Consider the following 22,763-nt stretch of genomic DNA (forward strand, 5'->3'; position numbering starts at 1 on the left):
AGTAGTGGGATGTAATTGTGGTTTGCCAATGTGGGTCCAATGACCGTGGGTTAAGACATTGAAGTTTGCTCCCTCATCTATCAAGGCATTGAAAGTGCATGCCTGCTTGGCAGTGACCTGATGCCAAGGTAAGCAGGTTCTACGGCTTCCTCATTTTCATCATCAATCTCCATGATTGTGGCTACTCATACCTTGACAGGGGATTCTAACATTGGTGGTTCATGAAGAGGATGCGTGGGAGGGTAGTACTTCTTGATTCGACTGCCATTAAAGCCTATGCCCTCGCCTTCCACAGTCTCGAGTTCAACATTACCAGTTTGGCTGATGGCACAAACCTTGAAAGGCCCTAGACCTTTAAAATTCATTTTCTATTTATGCCCCTTAACGGAGTACAAGAGCACTAAGTCTCCATGTTCAAAGTCGTGCTGCTTGACATGCTTGTCAAACCAGCTTTTGTGTTGTGCTTTCTCGCATATGAGCACATGGGTAGCTAGAAGTCAAGTTTTCGAGAGGCGTTTGAGTTCAATTAGATGTTCCATCCATGCCTCCTTCCCTTCCCATCATTTGTGAAGTGTGATCCTCAAGCTAGGAACGAAGAACTCTACAAGTAGAATTGCTTCAATTCCATAGGTCAACCTAAAAGGCGTCTAGTCTACAGCCATTTTATAGGCTGTGCGATAAGCCCACAAGGCTGCCCCATCAACTTGTTATCCCAGTCAGTACGTGAAGCAAAGACTACCTTGGTCAAGACGTTTAGTAGAATTTTATTTGTGGATTCCACCTGGTCGTTTGCCTAAGGGTAGTATGGCGAGGATTTTCGATGGATAATTAGAAAGGTGGATAGAAGATACACAATCACTTCATTAATGAAGTGTGTGCCCTGATCGCTAACCAATTCAATGGGGCAACCGAATCGTGAGATTACTTGCTCCCATACGAACTTGGCAATCATTCTAGCATCATTCTTTCTCGTAGCTCTTACTTTTGTCCTTTTCATTAGATAGTCAGTGGCTACAATGATGTACTTGGCTTGCAAGTATTGTGCCACAGGACCAATGGGTCCTACGAGGTCAATTCTCCATTTTTTGAAGGGTTGTCGTGCAATTAGTGGGGTTAGCTCCATCTGATTCTTGTGAATCGGGACCTTTGTCTGCTGCACTCATCACAGTGCTTAACGAATCATGCTGCATCATGAAAAAGCATGGGCCACCATAGTTGAGACTGCAACACTTTGCAAGCTATTGTATCTTTGCTAAAGTGTCCTCCAGCAATTCCGATGTGCGCTTCTGAGAGCGCATCGTGTATCTCATGCTCGCATATGCATCTACGCAACAATCCGTCTTGCCCTAGCATATATAGTTGGCCTGCTATCAAGTAATAGGGTTGGATCTTGAGGATAAGTTACCTAAGTCAAGGTTTCTCCATCGGTCATTCAGGTAGTCCATGCTCAAGCACTTGGACTATGTCGTCTATCCAATATGGCATCAAGTCGGCTGGAAATAAATCTCTCTCACTAGATAGGCTAAACAAGTGCACGTCTGGCAACTCATCGGCGATGCCTTGTCCAGCCGCCTCTCTCGTGGGGATGCGTGACATGTGGTCGGCCATGTAGTGCTGCTTTCCCTTTCGTACAACCATGGAGAAGTCAAATTCTAAAAGGAGAAGGAGCCATCGAGCTATGCATCTTGTAGCACAAGGTTTGTTTACTAAATATAGCTAGGCTTGATGGTCCACAAAGAAAGTGAAAGGCATGGCTAATCAATAATGCCGAAATTTCTTCACGGCAAATGACATGGCTAGACCTTCTCTTTCTGTCATCGAGTAGTTCATCTCAGTCTCAGTGAGTTGTCTACTAGCAAAGCTCACTAGATAGTCGAGATTGTGTTCACCAGGTTGGCACAACACTGCCCCCATAGCGAATTTCAAAGCATCAATATGCACGTGGAAGGTAATGGTTCAATTTGGGGCTCGTAGAATCGGTGTTATGGTCAGAGCCTTTTTCAATTCCTCATATGCATTCTTCAGTCCATTTGAATATAATCAACAGTTTGTATAGAGGTAGAGTAATCAATGCATAATTCAACACAAACCGCCAATAATACCCAGTATGACCTAAGAAGCATTGAACTCCTTTATAGTTGGTTGGAGGTGGAAGATCAACAATAATCATGACCTTCGAAAAGTCCGTGGCAATGCCATTCTTCAACACCACATGCCCTAGGATGCATTCGTGCTTTATCCAGAACTGGCACTTTAACGGATTCAGAGAGGGATGATATAGACGACACCATTCAAAGACTGCTTGGAGTTTATCTAAGTGTTCTCTAGGTCGAGTGGACACACAAGTCGTCTACGAAGAGGGGATTTTCTCTTCTATGATTCAATCCACCATTACATGACGTGACATCTATATTGATGGTAATGTTCAAACCAATGAATGCATATATGGTTGCTTTGTCTCAACCTTTTCCTTGACATGCAAACATCAAGCCACAAAGAGTTACATGTAATATGATTGGCCCCTCTACCTTACAAAGTGAAATGGTTGAGTGAAAGTAAAGGTAAAAATTTAAAAGCCTTGCACTATTGGACAGTAGGGAAATTTTACAAGGGTATAATATCTTTTACAAGATTTTGATTAGGTTACGTTAAATAAATTGTTTGATCTTCTAACTCTTTCTTGAGCATGTCTTTAAATATAGTGCACATAAGTCATCTACAAAGACTTCTAACTCTTTCTTGAGCATGTCTTTAAATATAGTGCACATAAGGTGTTGAAAGGTGGCTAGAGTGTTAGTCAACCCGAAGGGCATGACTATGTAGGCAAAGACACCCCACTTAGTGGTGAATGCAGTCTTATGCCTATCGTCAGGATGCACCTGTATGTGATTGTATCCAGAGAAGCCATCTAGAAAACTATAGGCCTCTTTGCCCACCACTCTCTCGAGGATGTGCTCAGTGTATAGCAATGGGTAGTTGTCCCTCTTCGTGGCAGTGTTCATCTTCTTGTAATTGATGCACACTCTAAAGTTTCTTTTTTTCTTCATTACAATGACTATGGGTGACACCCAGTCTATGTGCTCAATTTCATAGATGAATCTTGCTCTCATAAGCTTGTCAATCTCTTCCTTGACTGCATAATCATGATTTAGATTCATAGGGTACGGTCGCTGCTTGACTGGTGTTGTGTTTGGCATCATGGGTATGTTATGAGTCACTACACTCTGATCTACCCCCTTAAGCTCTTCTAAGACCAAGTGAATACATCTATATACTCTTGCAAGAGAGCAACGAGACTTGTCTCCTCTTCGTCTGTCAAGTCATCAGCAATAAAGACAGGTCCGGGTGTCTCCCCTTCTTGGGCTAGGTTCACCTCCTTGACTTTGGCAAGTCCTTCAATGGGTTCACTTGCTTGCCCTTGACATTTGGCACCAAGTAGGATCACTACCCTATCACCCTTCTTGAACTTCGTAAATCTCTTAGGGAGGTCCTGTGGTTTTCGTTGTTCGTTTGCTCATGCATCCTTAGGCTGTTTTACCCTTTCTTTCTTTAACCGTCTATGCCTCAGGTGGATGGGTAGGTTCCCCCTTGGTACGTCTAGTCTTGGAAGGCCTAGGTATTTCTGGGTCACTCTTTGAACTCACTTTTGACTTAGAATCGAACTCCCCGTCGTTGCTAGAAGAGGTAGTCTCTCCTGATGGTCGTAGCTCAAAGAGTGATTCTATTCTAAGCACTAGCATGGCACCTGGTTGGGTTAGGCCTGCTTGCTCAAAGTCTATGGCTCCTATATGTTCCAACCAAGCATGGTCACAATCCATACGCATGACCCCTCACTCTATCCTAAAGGTATTCTTTCTCTATGGCTTAGAATCTGCTCGTATCTGTTCTATCTCTCATCCTTTAGTGTCATATTCAGTGGTATCTATCTCATCCTCATTCTCGTCACACTGAAGGAGCGGCAATCTTTGTATTCGTCATTGGAAGCATCTTCGTCTAACTGCTCGTCATCTCCTAGGTCTTGGTATGTCTCGTGTCTTTGATCGAGGACTAGGGCCCAATTGTACATGAGGTTTTGGTCATGCACCCTGGTCCTTTGCCACCTTGGTTCATCTAAGAGATATTGGAGTGGCTTGAAATTTGCTACTGGATTGCCAGCCAGCTTGCTGGTTAAATACTCTAAAATCTCATACAGTTTCCTCTTGTTGTTTGGCACTTGGAAAGTGATAGGGTTGGGTCTTCTACTACGAAGATTTCCTGCCATTATGCAAACCGGTACCGAGGGTGTACCCTTGGGCTTGTCGATCATTTTAATGGCCTGTTTGTGCTCCTTATCAACTGAGAACAGCAAGTCGATGGTAGCAAGGACATGCATCCAATCTCGCTCGTCTTCAGGACATGGGATATACTTAGTCAGGGGCCCGTAGGATTTCTTAATCTGAGCATCACCCTTAAGCATCGTGAAAATGGCATTAAGGTAAGCTGGTGTAGTCTTACAGGATTTCATTTCTATCCTTATGGCTTCTGTTCTATTGCCTAGGAAGATGAGACCATTCCCCCAATCTTTGATCACTCTGGCATTGCGCATCCAGGGTTGGCCCAAAAGCATATTGTAGTCCACCCCCTTCATGACTATAAAGTCAACTGAGAATTGGACTCCTGCGATTTTCACTAGCCAGTTTTTTAGTACCTCGAATGTCTTCACTTTCATTCCGTTCGCTAATGTGACATTGAATCTAGCAGTCTCGACAGGTGGGTTGCCCCAAGTCTGGAGCACTACGTGGCTTGGTACACTAACTCCTGCCCCTGTATCTACAATCCCTTTCCTTGTTGTGTCACCTAGGGCTAAGACCGGTAAGACCGCATGCATCTCGGTGACTTTCCAAAAAGCATTAACGTGCAAGGACTTAGGCATAAAGTGCAACGTCAAACTCGGTATATGCGTCTCTACATCATTTTCTTGTAGGTCTGCAGTAGCTTGCTCTCGTGATCCTTCAACCCATTGCTTCAAGTCTTGCCATAGGGTGGTCAGATGCTGCCTAAGCAGATCTCCCAGGCTTACCGTCACAAGGGTGGTCACTAGAGTGGTGAGGAGGTTGTTGACTACTCGTCTTTCTCCTATTCCGGATTGTCCTAGCTAATGGCCATGACTAATTTGCTGGCCCATAGCATTAAGGCTTTGCCTAAGCGATACTGCTTGTGGCGCAGTCACATCTCTTGATTTTGGTTGAGGGGGTGAGACTAGCGTGCTTATGCTGGAGAGATCCTTGATCTCATCATCTAAGATAGGCTTAGCATTTTTCAGGTGTTCTTGGGCCTCCCTTACCTACTCCTTCACCTTCTCGATGGCCTCTAGTTGGCGCTTTGGGTTGGGGTACTCCCTGACCTTAGCACTTCCCCTTTTAGCCGTCTTTGGGGCTAATGTCTCTGTCTCAGTGTCAATGAATTTCTTTCCAGTAGGTAGCATTGTGGCACTCTCAGTTTTGAGCATGAATTTAGCTTCAGGTCTCTTCTTCCTTCGCCTACGACTCTTATTTCCTATCGAGGCTGCGTCAAGATTGTTAGGACCAGGTAGCCGGCCTACTTTGTTTATGCATGGGTCATGACATGCAATGGGATAGGTGTAGCCTCCCCATCGAGATTCTCGACACCGAACAACCTCAATGGGACGGATGGCACGTTAGCCGAACTTGAGGATGGTTTTCGCTTTGGACAGTCAACAAAGAGATGAGTGATTCCACACTTAGGGCACCTTAGGTTAGCCATGTCTCTATTTTGTTGCTCCCTTTCAGGACAACGTGATGAGACATGTCCTGGGTGACCGCAAGTCCAACATATGATTGGTTCTTGGGTCTGCCCTCCTAGGCCTCTATCTCTTCCCCTACCTAATTCCACCATCGGTATTGGTCGATAGTCATAAGGACTCCATTGCCCTCATCGTCATGCGAGACGTAAGGGTATATGTTAGTCTCTTCCTCATTTGGCTCTTCCACGTAGTGGATTGGAGCGCCGCTCAGTGAATGGGTCACATAGGGACCATGAAATCTAGGTATTCCAATAGGATTTATGTCCATTCTAGGAACAACTAGCTTAACATCGTTTGGTGCAGGAAGGGCCAATGGGGCTCCCCTTTCGAAGAATTGTTGTGGCCTATTCGCTAGGTAAGGTTGATCGTATGGTTGTGAGTACGAAAGTCTTCTAGGAAATCTACAATGCACAATGTCGTGACCAAAGCTACCGCAATTAGCACAAGGTCATGACCTAGGGTCTTGACACTCGGCTGGGAAGTGGTTTCTGCCATAGTACTGTTGAGATATCGAGCTCCACTCGTGATATGCCAGGGTGACTGTTGTGCATTTATGTCACCGACTTGTCAGTTGCAGATGCGGTTGGTACACCGCCCATGAATAATAGCTAGATGACAGCTATCCTTATCTTCGTGGCTCAGTTAGTATGCCACCTTAGTTAGTTGAGTTTGGTTTGAGACCCATATATAGGGTTCTTCTATTTCTATGTACTAGAGTTCTTTTTGGCTTACACAACTAAGAAGAGGAAAATTGTTTTCAGCCTCCACCTGTGTGTGTATTCCCCCATTGTGCAAGCAAGAAAGCTACAAGTGAGACTCCTTCCTTCTCTCCCACAATCTTGACATGGTATCAGAGCCTTGTTCGTGGTAAGAAGCTCAAGAAAGCAAGCCAAGTTCGCGGTGTTCTTGTAAGAGGACTAGTGTTTCTTTCATTTTTCTGTTTTGGGAGCAAGTCTCTACAGGTAGCACAGTCGGAAAGTGCAAGAGTGCATTGTCTCAGGTTGAGACGCCCTTCGCGGTGACCCTGTTTTTTTTATTTGAGCCCATTTCGGGGCCTGTTTTGGAGGTGGAAGTTTTCTGCACGCAGTCAGGAAAAGGCCCAATTTTATGCTGTGCGACCACTGTTCTACAGGTCGGTGAAAAGTTACTGTAGAAATTGCATCGTATGCATGTACCCAGAGACATTGGGAGTTACAGAATCATCCTTGTTGCCTGTTGATGCAAAATCGTCATTAGGAAGTGACTGTGTGGTCAAATACCACTTTCGTCAGTTTTGCAGATTTGTCCTTGTGAGACTGAAGCTGTGTTATTTGCAGTGACAGAATTTTTTGCAGTGTTCTGTAATGGCGTCTGATTCTCTTTCATAGATTGTCACTGAAAAGCTTGACAAGAACAACTTCCAAGCATGGAAGTTTAGAATGACGAATTTCCTTATGGGAAAAGGATATTAGGAATTTGTTGCATAAAATGAAGAAGAACCAGTTCTTCCTGATGTTCCCAATCAACAGCAAATGCAGGCATTTAAAGCATGGCATGAGAGAGCCAGGAAAGTTATGTACTGGCTGTCTATCAGTATTTTAGACTCTATGATTGTGCATATTCAGGATGCAAGTACGCCAAAGGAGGCATGGGATACTTTGTCAAAAATGTATAGCACAAATACGCAAGCCAGGAAAATGCAGCTCAAGCAAGAGTTGCATAATGTGCAAAGAGAAAGTATAAGCATCAATGACTACCACATGAAGGTGAAGAAGATTGCAGATGCACTTGCTTCCATTGGGTCGCCAGTGGAAGATGATGATTCAGTTTCTGTGACCTTGAATGGTCTAAGAAAGGATTATGCACAGTTTCGGACATCCATTTCAGTTCGTGAAAGATTTCCTGATTTTGAGGAGTTGATTGCTCTTCTAATTTCTGAGGAGCAGAGAAATGGTGGTGCATCTTCTTCAGGAGGAACTTCAAAAGAAGCTGTCTTCTACTCAAATGCTGAAAGAGGTAGAGGCAGAGGTAGAGGAGGCCGATCTGGAGGTCATGGCAGAAATCGAAATACGCAGCAAACTCAAGAAAACCAATCCTATGGAGGAGGACGCGGTAACTCTAGAGGCAGGGGGAGCCAAAGAGGTCGTGGTGGATGGCAAAAAGGCCAAAATGCAAACAGTAATGTTGAATGCTACTACTGTGGTAAAATGGGTCATATGGCTAAAGACTGCGATAAAAAGCAGAATGACATCATGAATGGAAAATTGCAACAAGGGAATTATGCATCTTCTAGTAGACAGGGTGATGACAGAAATGAGCATTTGTTCATGGTGCAGCACATGAACAATTCTGTGACAAGTGCAGAAGAAAGCAACGATGTATGGTATGTTGACTCAGGTGCATCAAACCACATGACAGGTCATGCAGAATGGATGGAGGATGCAAGGAAAATGGAAAAACCAGGATTTGTGGAGACTGATAATGATACTGCACATCCTATTGTGCAGATTGGAAAAATTCCTTTGTCTATGCAGGATGGGAAAAAGAAATACCTGTCGGATGTATTTCATGTCCCGAATATCACCAAGAATCTGGTTTCTGTTGGTCAAATGGTTGAGCAGGGCTTGCAGGTCAGATTTAATCCTCATGGATGCTTTGTTGAGGATATGAAAAATAAAGGTCGCTTGATAGCGCCAGAATGTTTATGTTGGATGCAGACATGCTTGAATTGAGTGCAGCAATGTTTGCACATGGAACCGGTGTAGTTGCAGATATTGATATCTGGCATAAACGCATTGGTCATGTTAATGTACAGTGACTTAAATCAATGCATGCCCAAAATATTGTTGCAGGATTGCCTAAATTCAAGGTTGCAGAAATGCATAAGGTATATGAAGCCTGTCACTTTGGAAAACAGGCAAGGAAACAATTTCCTAGACATGTTCAAGAGAGTAAGAAGCCATTGGAATTAATCCACTCTGATGTGTGGACTACTAAAGCTGCATCTCTTGGAGGCTGTCATTATTTTGTCACTTTTATTGATGACTATAGCAGAAAAGTTTGGGTGCATTTTATGAAAACGAAAAGTGAAGTTTTTGGGCATTTCAAAACTCTTAAAGCTATGGTTGAAAAAGAAACAGGTCTGCAAATAAAATGTCTAAGGTCAGATGGAGGGGAAGAGTACCTCTCAAATGAGTTTGCAAGGTTCCTGCAGGAGCATGGCATAAAGCAACAATATTCATACAGTCATACCCCACAACAAAATGGAATTGCAGAAAGGAAAAACATGCATATTGGAGAGGTATCTCGTGCCATGCTCAATGAAAAAGACTTGCCAGATTTTTACTCGGCTGAAGCAGTTGCTACAGCAGTCTACATAATGAACAGGACTCCCACTGCAGCAATACATGGGATGACTCCAAAGGAGAGGTATACTGGTAGGAAAGCAGATATTTCTCATTTGAAGATTTTTTGTTGCATTGCCTATGTTCATGTGCCAGATGAGTTGAGATCCAAGTTGGATCCAAAAGCTAAAAAGTGCATCTTTATTGGTTACTCTCTGCAGAAAGGATATAGATGCTATAACCCTTCTACTCGTAAGTTTACAGTGAGCAGAGATGTTGTTTTTGATGAGATGAGTAGCTGGTATAAACCAGTAAATGTGATTGATGATGTAGATGCACAAAATGGTAATGCTGCTCAGAATTCACAGCAGCAGTCACAAAATATTAGTGGACCTGGAGCGTCCTCTAGCAGTGGTTCACATTCTTCGCCATGGACAGGCAGATTGAGATCAGGAGAATCTTCTCAAAGCAATGCAGATAGTGGTATTCAGGTATCACAAAAAGGAAAAGAGAAGGTAGATCAGCCCATGTTTGATGTGAATGCAGGTCACTCTTATGTGGATGGTGAATCCAATGGCTCAGAAGAGAGCATTGATGATGAGTTGGGTATTCCTTCTATTGTTACACCTGGAGTAAGGAAGACCAGGGATGTTTTGAGAGCACCTGGAAGTGAGCCTACTTTGCATAGGTCTACCAGAGCTAGGTATCCTGTGGATAGGCTGAAATATGATGGATTTACAGCCATTCACTATGCATATATGGTCAAAGTGATACAGGAACCAGAACCCACTTCTTTTGAGCAAGCCATGGGAAAAGAAAAATGGGAGAAAGCCATGGATGAAGAAATGGATGCCTTGGAAGCAAATGCTACATGGGAATTGGTACCTTTGCCTAAAGATAAGCATGCAATTGGTTGTAAGTGGGTTTATAAGGTGAAAGACAATGCAGATGGTTCTGTGAATAGATACAAGGCAAGATTAGTAGTCAACGGGTATGCACAAACATATGGCATTGATTATGAAGAAACATTCAGTCCGGTTGCAAGGATGGCAACCGTAAGAGCAGTCATTGCTATGGCTGCATCAAAGGGATGGTCTTTACATCAGATGGATGTAAAGAATTCCTTCTTGCATGGTGATTTGCAAGAAGACGTCTATATGGAGCAGCCACCAAGTTATGTGCATGTTGTTCATCCTGAGTTTGTTTGCAGGTTGAAGAAAGCCTTGTATGGTTTGAAGCAAGCACCTAGAGCATGGTCTGACAAGATAGGACAGTATCTTGTCACTATTGGCTTTCAGATTTCCAAGGCAGATTTCTCACTTTATGTGAGAAAAACAGAGAAAGGTATTATGCTACTTGTCATTTATGTTGATGATTGGATTATCACAGGTGACAGTGATGAAGATATCCTTCATGTGAAAATGCTATTGAAGCAGAAGTTTGAGATGAAGGATTTGGGAGAGCTGCGTTATTTCTTGGGCATTGAGGTGATTAGATAAGTGGGATACGGCTCTTGCAGAGGCAGTATGGATTGGACATGCTGTCCAAATATGGGATGACAGGCTGTAAGCCTATTTCAGTTTCTTTGGAGCAGAATGTAAAGCTGAGCGCAGATGCAGGTGAGCTTCTGGAAGACCCTACTATGTACAGACGCATAGTAGGAAGTTTGATTTATATGACTATTACCAGGCCAAATTTGAGCTATGCTATTGGATTGGTAAGTCACTTTATGCAGGCTCCAAGGAAACCACATTTGGATGCGGCTAGACGCATACTCAGGTATGTGAAGTCCACATTGCAGTATGGACTACTTTATGAGATTGGGGTTCAGATACAGTTGCATGGATACACTGATGCTGATTGGGCTGGTAGTATTTATGATAGACGATCTACCAGTGGATATGTGTTATCTTTTGGGAGTGCTGCAGTCACTTAGAGCAGCAAGAAATAGCCTACAGTTGCCTTGTCGAGCACAGAGGCTGAGTATAGGGGTGCAGCAATGGCTACATGTGAGGTAGCTTGGTTGCATAAGCTACTTTATGATATGCATCAGCCTACAGATGGGCCAGTTGTCATTTATTGTGACAACATGAGTAGTATACACTTGGCAAATAACCCAGTCTATCATGTTAGAACAAAGCACATTGAGGTGCACTATCACTATGTGTAGGAGAGGGTTTTACTAGGTCTTATTGATCTAGTTTATGTCAGCACAGAGGATCAGGTAGCTGACATATTCACGAAGGCATTGGGCGCAGAGAAGCTGCGCAAGTTCAGAGACCTGTTTGGTGTGCAGGAATTGAGATTGAGCTCGAGGGGAAGTGTTGAGATATCGAGCTCCACTCGTGATATGCCAGGGTGACCGTTGTGCATTTATGTCACCGACTTGTTAGTTGGAGATGCGGTTGGTACACCGCCAATGAATAATAGCTAGATGACAGCTATCCTTATCTACTCTAGTTCGTGGCTTAGTTAGTATGCCACCTTAGTTAGTTGAGTTTGGTTTGAGACCCATATATAGGGTTCTTCTATTTCTATGTACTAGAGTTTTTTTTGGCTTACACAACTAAGAAGAGGAAAACTGTTTTTAGCCTCCACCTGTGTGTGTATTCCCCCATTGTGCAGGCAAGAAAGCTACAAGTGAGACTCCTTCCTTCTCTCCCACAATCTTGACAAGTACACACATTGGATGTGTGGGTGTGTTGGTCGTCTTAGTATCTCCTGCAGCTTGGATATTTCAATTTTCATGTCAGCCAATTCATGGTTGGTGTCCGTGGCCTTTCCCTTATCTTGGGTACTTGTGCCTAATCGCTCACTGAATTCTGAAGCTCTCTCAGAACTTCTAGAGTTGGTCTCTTCTTGGTTCGAGTTCCTGGAGCTCCTCTCTTTCAACTAGCGGTCTACTCGAATGGCTTCTTTGAACACTCTAGCTAGCACGTCTCTCTGCAGGCTTGAGTTGCTTGCCAAGGCTTTATAAAGCTCTTTATTTCGTATTCCACTAATGAATACCATCGACACTGCTCTTTCGGTCGGTCATTCGTCCATTGGGATTCTCTTGAAGAGACTCCTCACATGCGTCACATAGTCGCGGATGTCCTCTTTTTCTTTTTGCTTGACATTCATAAGTCGTACTAGCAAGTTGTCAGAGTATTCGAGCTTGGAAAATCTCTTAATGAAGAGGTTTTTGAGGCCATTGAAGTTCGCTCACTCTGCAGCATCTAAACTTGTGTACCAAGTCTGACCCTTGTCGCCTAAGCAAAGCCCAAATGCTGGAGAGTGCTGAGTCAAGTTGGTGAGTTCGTTGGCCTCGTAGACTTGCTCGAACTGCTCTATGAAGCTATATGGATCATCATGAGCTGGTACTTATCGAGCTGCTTAGTGACAATTGGTATCTTAGATTGGCTCTTGGAGCCTTGGTTTACCCCTAACCCCGCTAGTAGTGACGTCGCTAACGCTGTAGCGCTCTACTCTGATGTTGTGTTATCTAGCAATCGCTTCATGAGAAGCTCACTCAGTGTCAAGTGTCCTTCTATCGCTCTCGCATGGTCAGTTCGATTCCTGCCTGCTAGGTTCAGCACTCTCTATATCTCTCGCATCTCTATGTTCTACCTCAGACTCCTAGTCTGCTAGTCTCAGTTGTATTCCACTATGCCTTTCAATGCATTGTGGACTAGCTTCCTTTCCTCCTCTAAGTCAGCTAGGATGGCTTTTGCTGTTCTACCGTGGTGCTCATACCAAGTGTGAGAATCATAGCTGTTCACCAACTGCTGGATAGCTTCTGGGAAAACTCCCAAGTCGAGTTTCTCATTCTGCTTGTGGTCTGAGCTTTCTTTTGACATGGTTGCATTCTCGTACTCCACCAATTTGTCGATAAGGTTAAGCAGGTTGGGTAGATCCACATCTCTATCGTTGTTCACTCGGTGGGCTTTTATTGCCCGTCTATGTCTTGGGATCTTCTCCTATTGGTGGGTTCCTTCAAGTTCTTTTATTGGAGTATGTTCCTTAATTATTGCATACAATCCTCAAATTACCTCCACTCAACATGTGTGTGTGTGTGTGTGTTCTTTTCCATGCACTTGTGTTCAATCAGGCTTTCGGCTATTCTAAGGTGTATTTCAAGTGCTGAAAATCAAGGTGAGTGCGAAGAACAAGTGTCTAAGCGGCTTACGCACTCTCGTTTTATCTTAGGCCTAATAGACTTGTTTGATCAATTTCTGGCCATCTTGATAGGTTTTAGGGTTTCTTGCTAAGTTGTCTTACTCGTTTTAGATTTCTTTTAGGGTGTATGACTTCACTGGTTGCCTTAAGGCATTGACTCTCTCAACAACCTACTCAAGCTACTAAGCGGCTGTGTCTTGCCAATTCGCCTATTCCTTGTGCCAGAATCAAGTTTTGGGTGTCAGGATGGCTCACAAAGGTTTGCACGATTGAAATCTAGCTTGATTTGGTGCAAATTTCCAAAAAAATTGCAAAAATCTGGCTTGACCCAACTCATCCAAATTACAAGGGTGGAGTGATGGATTTTGGACGGGCCGAGGGCCGAATAGAAACAGTGACCGAATTTGCGGCTCAAAGGTCGAATGGACGTGGCTGAGTCAAAAAGGGCCGAGTGGAAATGGTCGAGTTGGTTTGGGCCGAATTGAGTTGGTTGAGGGCCGAATCTAAACAGGGCCAAATGGTACGTTCGAACGGGCAGAGGTGCAAGGGCCGAGGGTCGAATTTAAAGGTGTTGATCGAGTTGTCCATTCAGACAAGCGCCAAATGCAAGTTGGCCGAAGGCTGATTCTGGGACTCAGCCCAGAACCAAGCCACTCGGATGGGCTGAGTTGCACTCGACGACGGTAGTGCCAAGGATGATTTCATTAAATCCAGTGATCCAAGCAATCACAAGGCACACAAACTTCCAGATCACAACAAGGACATAGGAGGAAGGGTTTAATATACCTAACGCGTACGAAGAACTCCCCGATGGCAAGATCAAATCGAATCACCAATGGAAGAGCTCTCTCTCTCTCTCTCTCTCTCTCTCTCTCTCTCTCTCTCTCTCTCTCTCTCTCTCTCTCTCTCTCTCTCTCTCAATGGAGCTCTTATATGGTCTCTTGGCCCTTAAACCCCTTCCCGGGCAAGGTCTTACTATCCCCAATCACTCACTTGCCGACATTAATCATTTCAAATACTCTTTTTTTCCCGTTTATCATGATTTATGCCCTATTTTGCCCTATTTTATAGTAGTAAACCCTACGCTTTTCCAATCTGATTTCTTAATCCTAACCTACGCTAAATGCAACGAGAATCGAAAGCAAATAACTGAAATGATTTCCCCTTCTTTTCCAATCATCAAACAACCAAAATAACCAAAATACTTACTTGTATCGAAGGTTAAAAAACCTATACTTCCTATCTATCTCAATTTCAGGGATGAATCCCTTACTTCAATACTCGATATGAGGTGCGTAAGCGCTGAAGCTTGAATCTGTTGGTCCCGGCAACCAAAATGTGGAGAGTACTCATACTAAACCGCCAAGTCCCATGGACCGCTTATTGTTTCAAGTGTTTTAAGCGAGCTCTAATGGCTATCTCTCATCTAGCTGACATGCCTTCGAACCCACGAGTGTAGTGAGCTTATCTTGATGCTGAAATGAGTTGCCTCCTCCCTCGCACACACTGGTAGCTTCGCGATCCTAGATGCTAGCTCAAGCATTCTCAAGCCTCCTCCATCAAGCTCCATCCACCAAAGCCGCACGCACGCAAAAAAAGAGAAGAGAAGAAAAGAGAAGAAGAGAAGAGGAGATGGCGAAGAGCTTCACCCTCTTGATCCCTCACTCCCACACACTCACTCCCTCACACTCTCACACTCCCTCTCTCAAGAGCACACACAAGAGCAACATGTGTTAAATGATGTGGATCTAGGACATGACACAAGCTATGGTGGATCAAAGATGTAAACCAAGTTCATAATGACATGGACAAGTAGAGACAAACTATTACACAAGTGAATTAGGTTCCAAGATAGATTAGCTTGGACTCATAAACACAATCTTGTGTAGAATCGACAACGATAGACACTTAACTGAAAGTACAAAGCATCATGATATTGTGTTCATTTCATAGTCAAGTACAATGCTTTATAGGCTTTGAGTTGTTCCACTCTCCTCACTATGCATATGGGATTCAGGACAGCTCCTCTTGGAGCATACATCATTTGTCTATTTCTCAACAACCCCCCTCAAATGATGAGTCCCTACACTTGCTGGCTTTTGCCCCCCCTTCATGATAACATGGCCCGGAAGACTAGCTCATAGGCAGCCTAGTCAAGTTAAAGCTTGAGACTTTACATCTTGGCAAGGGTTGTACAAATCAAATCCACTAAGGAATCCACTATGGGAAAAACATATGAAAGATACAATGAAAGTTCTTCAAAACAATCTGTCAGAGGAGTTGATGGTAGCGGAAGCATATTCTTCTTCTTCTGCTTCTTCCATGAATTGGTTCTGGTGATGATCACTTTGCAATTGTTGGGCTCTCTTCTTGTGGAAACATTCACTGGCTACATGGCCAGTCTTACCACAATAGTGACATGTAATCCGATCCTTGTTATTGTTGTTGATGAATCCTCGACCTCTTCCTTTAGGTCCAGCAGCTCCTTTGGTGTACAAAAGATTGTCCCTAGATGATGAGACATTGTCTTTTGCATTCTTGGTTTTTACTTTGCCTTCTTCATCGAGTAGTGAGTGCTCAATATCTTTAAGTGTAAGGCTTGGAACATTACTCAAAGTGGACACAAGATTTTCATATGGATCCTTGTTTACACTTGCAAGCAGTACGGCTATTGCTTCATCTTCCTCAATATTCTTTTTAAGAGATGCAAGTTGAGTTTTTAAACTCTTAAACTTATTAATGTGTATGGTCATAGAAGCACTGTCTTTGATATCCAGTTTATAAAACTGCATGAAAAGTTTTACCTTTGAATTCTTTGCTTGAGTACCAAACATTTTATCAAGTTCCTCCCAGGCGGTTTTAGCATTTCTAATGCCAGATATATGATGTAGCACATCATCACTTAATCCCCAAGCAATGATACCTAGTGCCTTATTATTCATCTTCTTCCATTCTTTGGATTTTAACTGGTCTTCTTCAACGAACCCATCTTCATCATCTTCCTTCTTGTTATCTGCATCATCTTCAAACAAGTCCCATAAGTCCTTTCGCATCAGGTGGTACATGGTCTTTTCCTTCCAGGCATGGAAGCCTTCTCCATTGAACTTTGCTATTTGCTCAAGTTCTGCCATGTTAAGCAGCTCCAATTAACTGAGAAAAGACCAGCAAGGGGGATTTGTGAAGTGTCACAAGGAGGTTAGTGTCAACTGACACTAGTTGAGTATCAATAGATACTATTCTTGAGCTTAGTATTGAATGTCGGTGCTTGATCTTCTTCTTGCTTGTTGATTTGAAGTGTTAATCTTGCTGGGAACTGAGTTCAAACTCAGATAAGAGTGGCAGTGTGTGCCCTAAGTTGAAGGGAATGAGAAATTGAAGAAAAAATGAGCTTGCATCTTGATGGCTATGGCTTCTTAGATTAGGGTTTTGACCCAGGCCTGGTTTTTTCCAGATATCTAGAGCTAGAGTTGATCATTTTGAAAACTTTTTTTATGGAAATGTAGCTTACTCCATGCTCTACAAGAGCCCCATGATAATCATCAAGATCGGCTACAGCAGTATGCGCGCAGATCAGCGAAACGTAACTAGGCGCAGTTATGGCAGCGACGTCGAATTTCAGCAATGCCAGGCTTGTAGGTATCCAATGTCAGGCTTAGATGTGATAGGCAGAAGCTTCTTGAGTAGAAGAACAATCCTCCTGAAGAAAGCACACTGAAATATTACCTGATTTGAGAGATATGAGAGCTCAAAGTGAGGTATGTCCTGCAGGCCACAAACTGGGGCTATGGCAGCAACTGACAATAGTGACAATGCTGAGGTCCAGATAGCCAAATCTCATGGATTGATGTAATACAAGGAAGCTTTGTGAGGTGGAGAACAACTTTCCAGAAGGAAGCTCAGAGAGATTTGGTATGTGGAGTGAGATACAGGAGCTTCAAGATGACAGGGTGCTGCTGGCTATGGCTGCCACAAGGTCCAACTGAGATTTGAAGTTGAAACTGAAGATATGAGCTGAATGTGGGCTGTTTAGAGATCACCAGAGATGAAGGTAGACTAGAGATTCAGAGTGTGAGCTGTGCCATGCCCAACTGGGCTCTGATACCATGTTAAAAGATGTGGATCTAGGACATGACACAAGCTATGGTGGATCAAAGATGTAAACCAAGTTCATAATGACATGGACAAGTAGAGACAAACTATTACACAAGTGAATTAGGTTCCAAGATAGATTAGCTTGGACTCATAAACACAATCTTGTGTAGAATCGACAACGATAGACACTTAACTGAAAGTACAAAGCATCATGATATTGTGTTCATTTCATAGTCAAGTACAATGCTTTATAGGCTTTGAGTTGTTCCACTCTCCTCACTATGCATATGGGATTCAGGACAGCTCCTCTTGGAGCATACATCATTTGTCTATTTCTCAACAACATGAAGAGAAGAAGAGAGGACTCTCATTAGCCACACACCAAAGAATGAGCTTCCATTCGCTTTTTGAACTTTATATACAAGCCCTAAAATCCTATGGATACCCATCCCTTTTTACATGACCGTGTCAAGATTGTGGGAGAGAAGGAAGGAGTCTCACTTGTAGCTTTCTTGCTTGCACAATGGGGGAATACACACAAAGGTGGAGGCCAAAAACAGTTTTCCTCTTCTTAGTTGTGTAAGCCAAAAGAACTCTAGTACAAAGAAATAGAAGAACCCTATATATGGGTCTCAAACCAAACTCAACTAACTAAGGTGGCATACTAACTGAGCCACGAACTAGAGTAGATAAGGATAGCTATCATGTAGCTATTATTCATGGGCGGTGTACCAACCGCATCTACAGCTACCAAGTCGGTGACATAAATGCACAACGGTCACCCTGGCATATCACGAGTGGAGCTCGATATCTCAACACTCCCCCTCAAGCTCAATCCCAATTCCTGCACACCAAGCAGGTCTCTAAACTTGCGCAGCTTCTCTGCGCCCAATGCCTTCGTAAATATGTCAGCTATCTGATCCTCTGTGCTGACATAAACTAGATCAATAAGAACTAGTAAAACCCTCTCCCGCACATAGTGATAATGCACCTCAATGTGCTTTGTTCTAGCATGATAGACTGGGTTATTTGCCAAGTGTATACTACTCATGTTGTCACAATAAATGACAACTGGCCCATCTGTAGGCTGATGCATATCATAAAGTAGCTTATGTAACCAAGCTACCTCACATGCAGCCATTGATGCACCCCTGTACTCAGCCTCTGTGCTCGACAAGGCAACTGTAGGCTGTTTCTTGCTGCTCCAAGTGACTGCAGCACTCCCAAAAGATAACACATATCCACTGGTAGATCGTCTATCAGAAATACTACCAGCCCAATTAGCATCAGTGTATCCATGCAACTGTATCTGAACCCCAATCTCATAAAATAGTCCATACTGCAATGTGGACTTCACATACCTGAGTATGCGTCTAGCCGCATCCAAATGCGGTTTCCTTGGAGCCTGTATAAACTGACTTACCAATCCAACAGCATAGCTCAAATCTGGCCTGGTAATAGTCATATAAATCAAACTTCCTACTATGCATCTGTACATAGTAGGGTCTTCCAGAAGCTCACCTGCATCTGCGCTCAGCTTTACATTCTGCTCCAAAGGAACTGAAATAGGCTTACAACCTGTCATCCCATATTTGGACAGCATGTCCAATCCATACTGCCTCTGCAAGAGCTGTATCGCACTTGGTGATCTAATCACCTCAATGCCCAAGAAATAACGCAGCTCTCCCAAATCCTTCATCTCAAACTTCTGCTTCAATTGCATTTTCACATGAAGGATATCTTCATCACTGTCACCTGTGATAATCAAATCATCAACATAAATGATAAGCAGCATAATACCTTTCTCTATTTTTCTCACATAAAGTGAGAAATACGCCTTGGAAATCTGAAAGCCAATAGTGACAAGATACTGTCCTATCTTGTCAGACCATGCTCTAGGTGCTTGCTTCAAGCCATACAATGCTTTCTTCAACCTGCAAACAAACTCAGGATGAACAACATGCACATAACCTGGTGGCTGCTCCATATATACCTCTTCTTGCAAATCACTATGCAAGAAGGCATTCTTTACATCCATCTGATGTAAAGACCATTCCTTTGATGCAGCCATAGCAATGACTGCTCTTACGGTTGCCATCCTTGCAACCGGACTGAATGTTTCTTCATAATCAATGCCATATGTTTGTGCATACCCCTTGACTACTAATCTTGCCTTGTATATGTTCACAGAACCATCTGCATTGTGCTTCACCTTATAAACCCACTTATAGCCAATTGCATTCTTACCTTTAGGCAAAGGTACCAATTCCCATGTAGCATTTGCTTCCAAAGCATCCATTTCTTCATCCATGGCTTTCTCCCATTTTTCTTTTTCCATGGCTTGCTCAAAAGAAGTGGGTTTTGGTTCCTGTATCACTTTGACCATATAGGCATAGTGAATGGCTGTAAATCCATCATATTTCAGCCTAGCCACAAGATACCTAGCTCTGGTAGACCTGCGCAAAGTAGATTCACTCCCAGGTGCTCTCAAAACATCCCTGGTCTTCCTTACTCCAGGTGTAACAATAGAAGGAATACCCAACTCATCATCAATGCTCTGTTCTGAGCCACTGGATTCACCATCCACATAAGAGTGACCTGCATTCACATCAAACATGGGTTGATCTACCTTCTCTTTTCCTTTTCGTGATACCTGCATACCACTATCTGCATTGCTTTGAGAAGATTCTCCTGATCTCAATCTGCCTGTCCATGGCGAAGAATGTGAACCACTACTAGAGGACGCTCCAGGTCCACTAATATCTTGTGACTGCTGTTGTGAATTCTGTGTAGCATTACCATTTTGTGCATCTACATTATCAATCACATTTACTGGTTTATACCAACTACTCATCTCATCAAAAACAACATCTCTGCTCACTGTAAACTTACTAGTAGAAGGGTTATAGCATCTATACCCTTTCTGCTGCAAAGAGTAACCAATAAAGATGCACTTCTCAGCTTTTAGATCCAACTTGGATCTCAACTCATCTGGCACATGAACATAGGCAATGCAACAAAAAATTTTCAAATGAGAAATATCTGCTTTCCTACCAGTATACCTCTCCTCTGGAGTCATCCCATGTATTGCTGCAGTGGGAGTCCTGTTCATTATGTAGACTGCTAGCAACTGCCTTAGCCCAATAAAAATCTGGCAGGTCTTTTTCATTGAGCATGGCACGAGATACCTCTCCAATATGCCTGTTTTTCCTTTCTGCAATTCCATTTTGTTGTGGGGTATGACTGCATGAATATTGCTGCTTTATGCCATGCTCCTGCAGGAACCTTGCAAACTCATTTGAGAGGTACTCTCCCCCTCCATCTGAGCTTAGGCATTTTATTTGCAGACCTGTTTCTTTTTCAACCATAGCCTTAAGAGTTTTGAAATGCCCAAACACTTCACTTTTCTTTTTCATAAAATACACCCAAACTTTTCTGGTATAATCATCAATAAAAGTGACAAAATAATGACAGCCTCCAAGAGATGCAGCTTTTGTAGTCCACACATCAGAGTGGATTAATTCCAATGGCTTCTTACTCTCTTGAACATGTCTAGGAAATGGTTTCCTTGCCTGTTTTCCAAACTGACAGGCTTCACATACCTTATGCATTTCTGTAACCTTGAATTTAGGCAATCCTGCAACAATATTTTGGGCTTGCATTGATTTAAGTCGATGTACATTAACATGACCAATGCGTTTATGCCAGATATCAATATTTGCAACTACAACGGTCCCATGTGCAAACATTGCTGCACTCAATTCAGGCATGTCTGCATCCAATGTAAACATTCTGCCCTTCTTCTTTCCTTTTGCTATCAAGCGATCTTTATTTTTCATATCCTTAACAAAAAATGTATGAGGATTAAATCTAACCTGCAAGCCCTGCTCAACCATTTGACCAACAGAAACCAGATGCTTGGTGATATTCGGGACATGAAATACATCCGACAGGTATTTCTTTTTCCCATCCTGCATAGACAAAGGAATTTTTCCAATCTGCACAATAGGATGTGCAGTATCATCACCAGTCTCCACAAATCCTGTTTTTTCCATTTTCCTTGCATCCTCCATCCATTCTGCATGACCTGTCATATGGTTTGATGCACCTGAGTCAACATACTATACATTGTTGCTTTCTTTTACACTTGTCACATAATTGTTCATGTGCTGCACCATAAACAAATGCTCATTTCTGTCATCACCCTGTCTACTAGAAGATGCATAATTCCCTTGTTGCAATTTTCCATTCATGATGTCATTCTGCTTTTTATAGCAGTCTTTAGCCATATGACCAATTTTACCACAGTAGTAGCATTCAACATTACTGTTTGCATTTTGGCCTTTTTGCCATCCACCACGACCTCTTTGGCTCCCCCTGCCTCTAGAGTTACCGCGTCCTCCTCCATAGGACTGGTTTTCTTGAGTTTGCTGCATATTCTGATTTCTACCACAGCCTCCAGATCGGCCTCCTCTACCTCTGCCTCTACCTCTTCCAGCATTTGAGTAGAAGACAGTTTCTTTTGAAGTTCCTCCTGAAGAAGATGCACCACATTTTCTTTGCTCCTCAGAAATTAGAAGAGCAATCAACTCCTCAAAATCAGGAAATCTTTCACGAACGGAAATGGATGTTCGAAACTGTGCATAATCCTTTCCTAGACCATTCAAGGTCACAGAAACTAAAACATCATCTTCCACTGGCGACCCAATGGAAGCAAGTGCATCTGCAATCTTCTTCACCTTCATGTGGTAGTCATTGATGCTCATATTTTCTCTTTGCACATTGTGCAACTCTTGCTTGAGTTGCATTTTCCTGGCTTACGTATTTGTGCTATACATTTTTGACAAAGTATCCCATGCCTCCTATGGCGTACTTGCATCTTGAATATGCACAATCATAGAGTTTGAAATGCTGATAGACAGCCAGTACATAACTTTCCTGGCTCTCTCATGCCATGCTTTAAATGCCTGCATTTGCTGTTGATTGGGAACATCAGGAAGAACTGGTTCTTCTTCATTTCCTGCAACGAATTCCCAATATCCTTTTCCCATAAGGAAATTCGTCATTCTAAACTTCCATGCTTGGAAGTTGTTCTTATCAAGCTTTTCAGTGACAATCTGTGAAAGAGAATCAGACGCCATTACAGAACACTGCAAAAAATTCTATCACTGCAAATAACACAGCTTCAGCCTCACAAGGGCAAATCTGCAAAACTGACGAAAGTGGTATTTGACCACACAGTCACTTCCTAGTGACGATTTTGCATCAACAGGCAACAAGATTGATTCTGTAACTCCCAATGTCTCTGTGCACATGCATACGATGCAATTTCTATAGTAACTTTTCACCGACTTGTAGAACAGTGGTCGCACATCATAAAACTGGGC

Source organism: Lygodium microphyllum, chromosome 17 (genome assembly GCF_053477565.2).
Source record: "Lygodium microphyllum isolate KBCC chromosome 17, Lygodium_microphyllum_v1.1.10, whole genome shotgun sequence".
NCBI classification, from domain to species: Eukaryota; Viridiplantae; Streptophyta; class Polypodiopsida; order Schizaeales; family Lygodiaceae; genus Lygodium; species Lygodium microphyllum.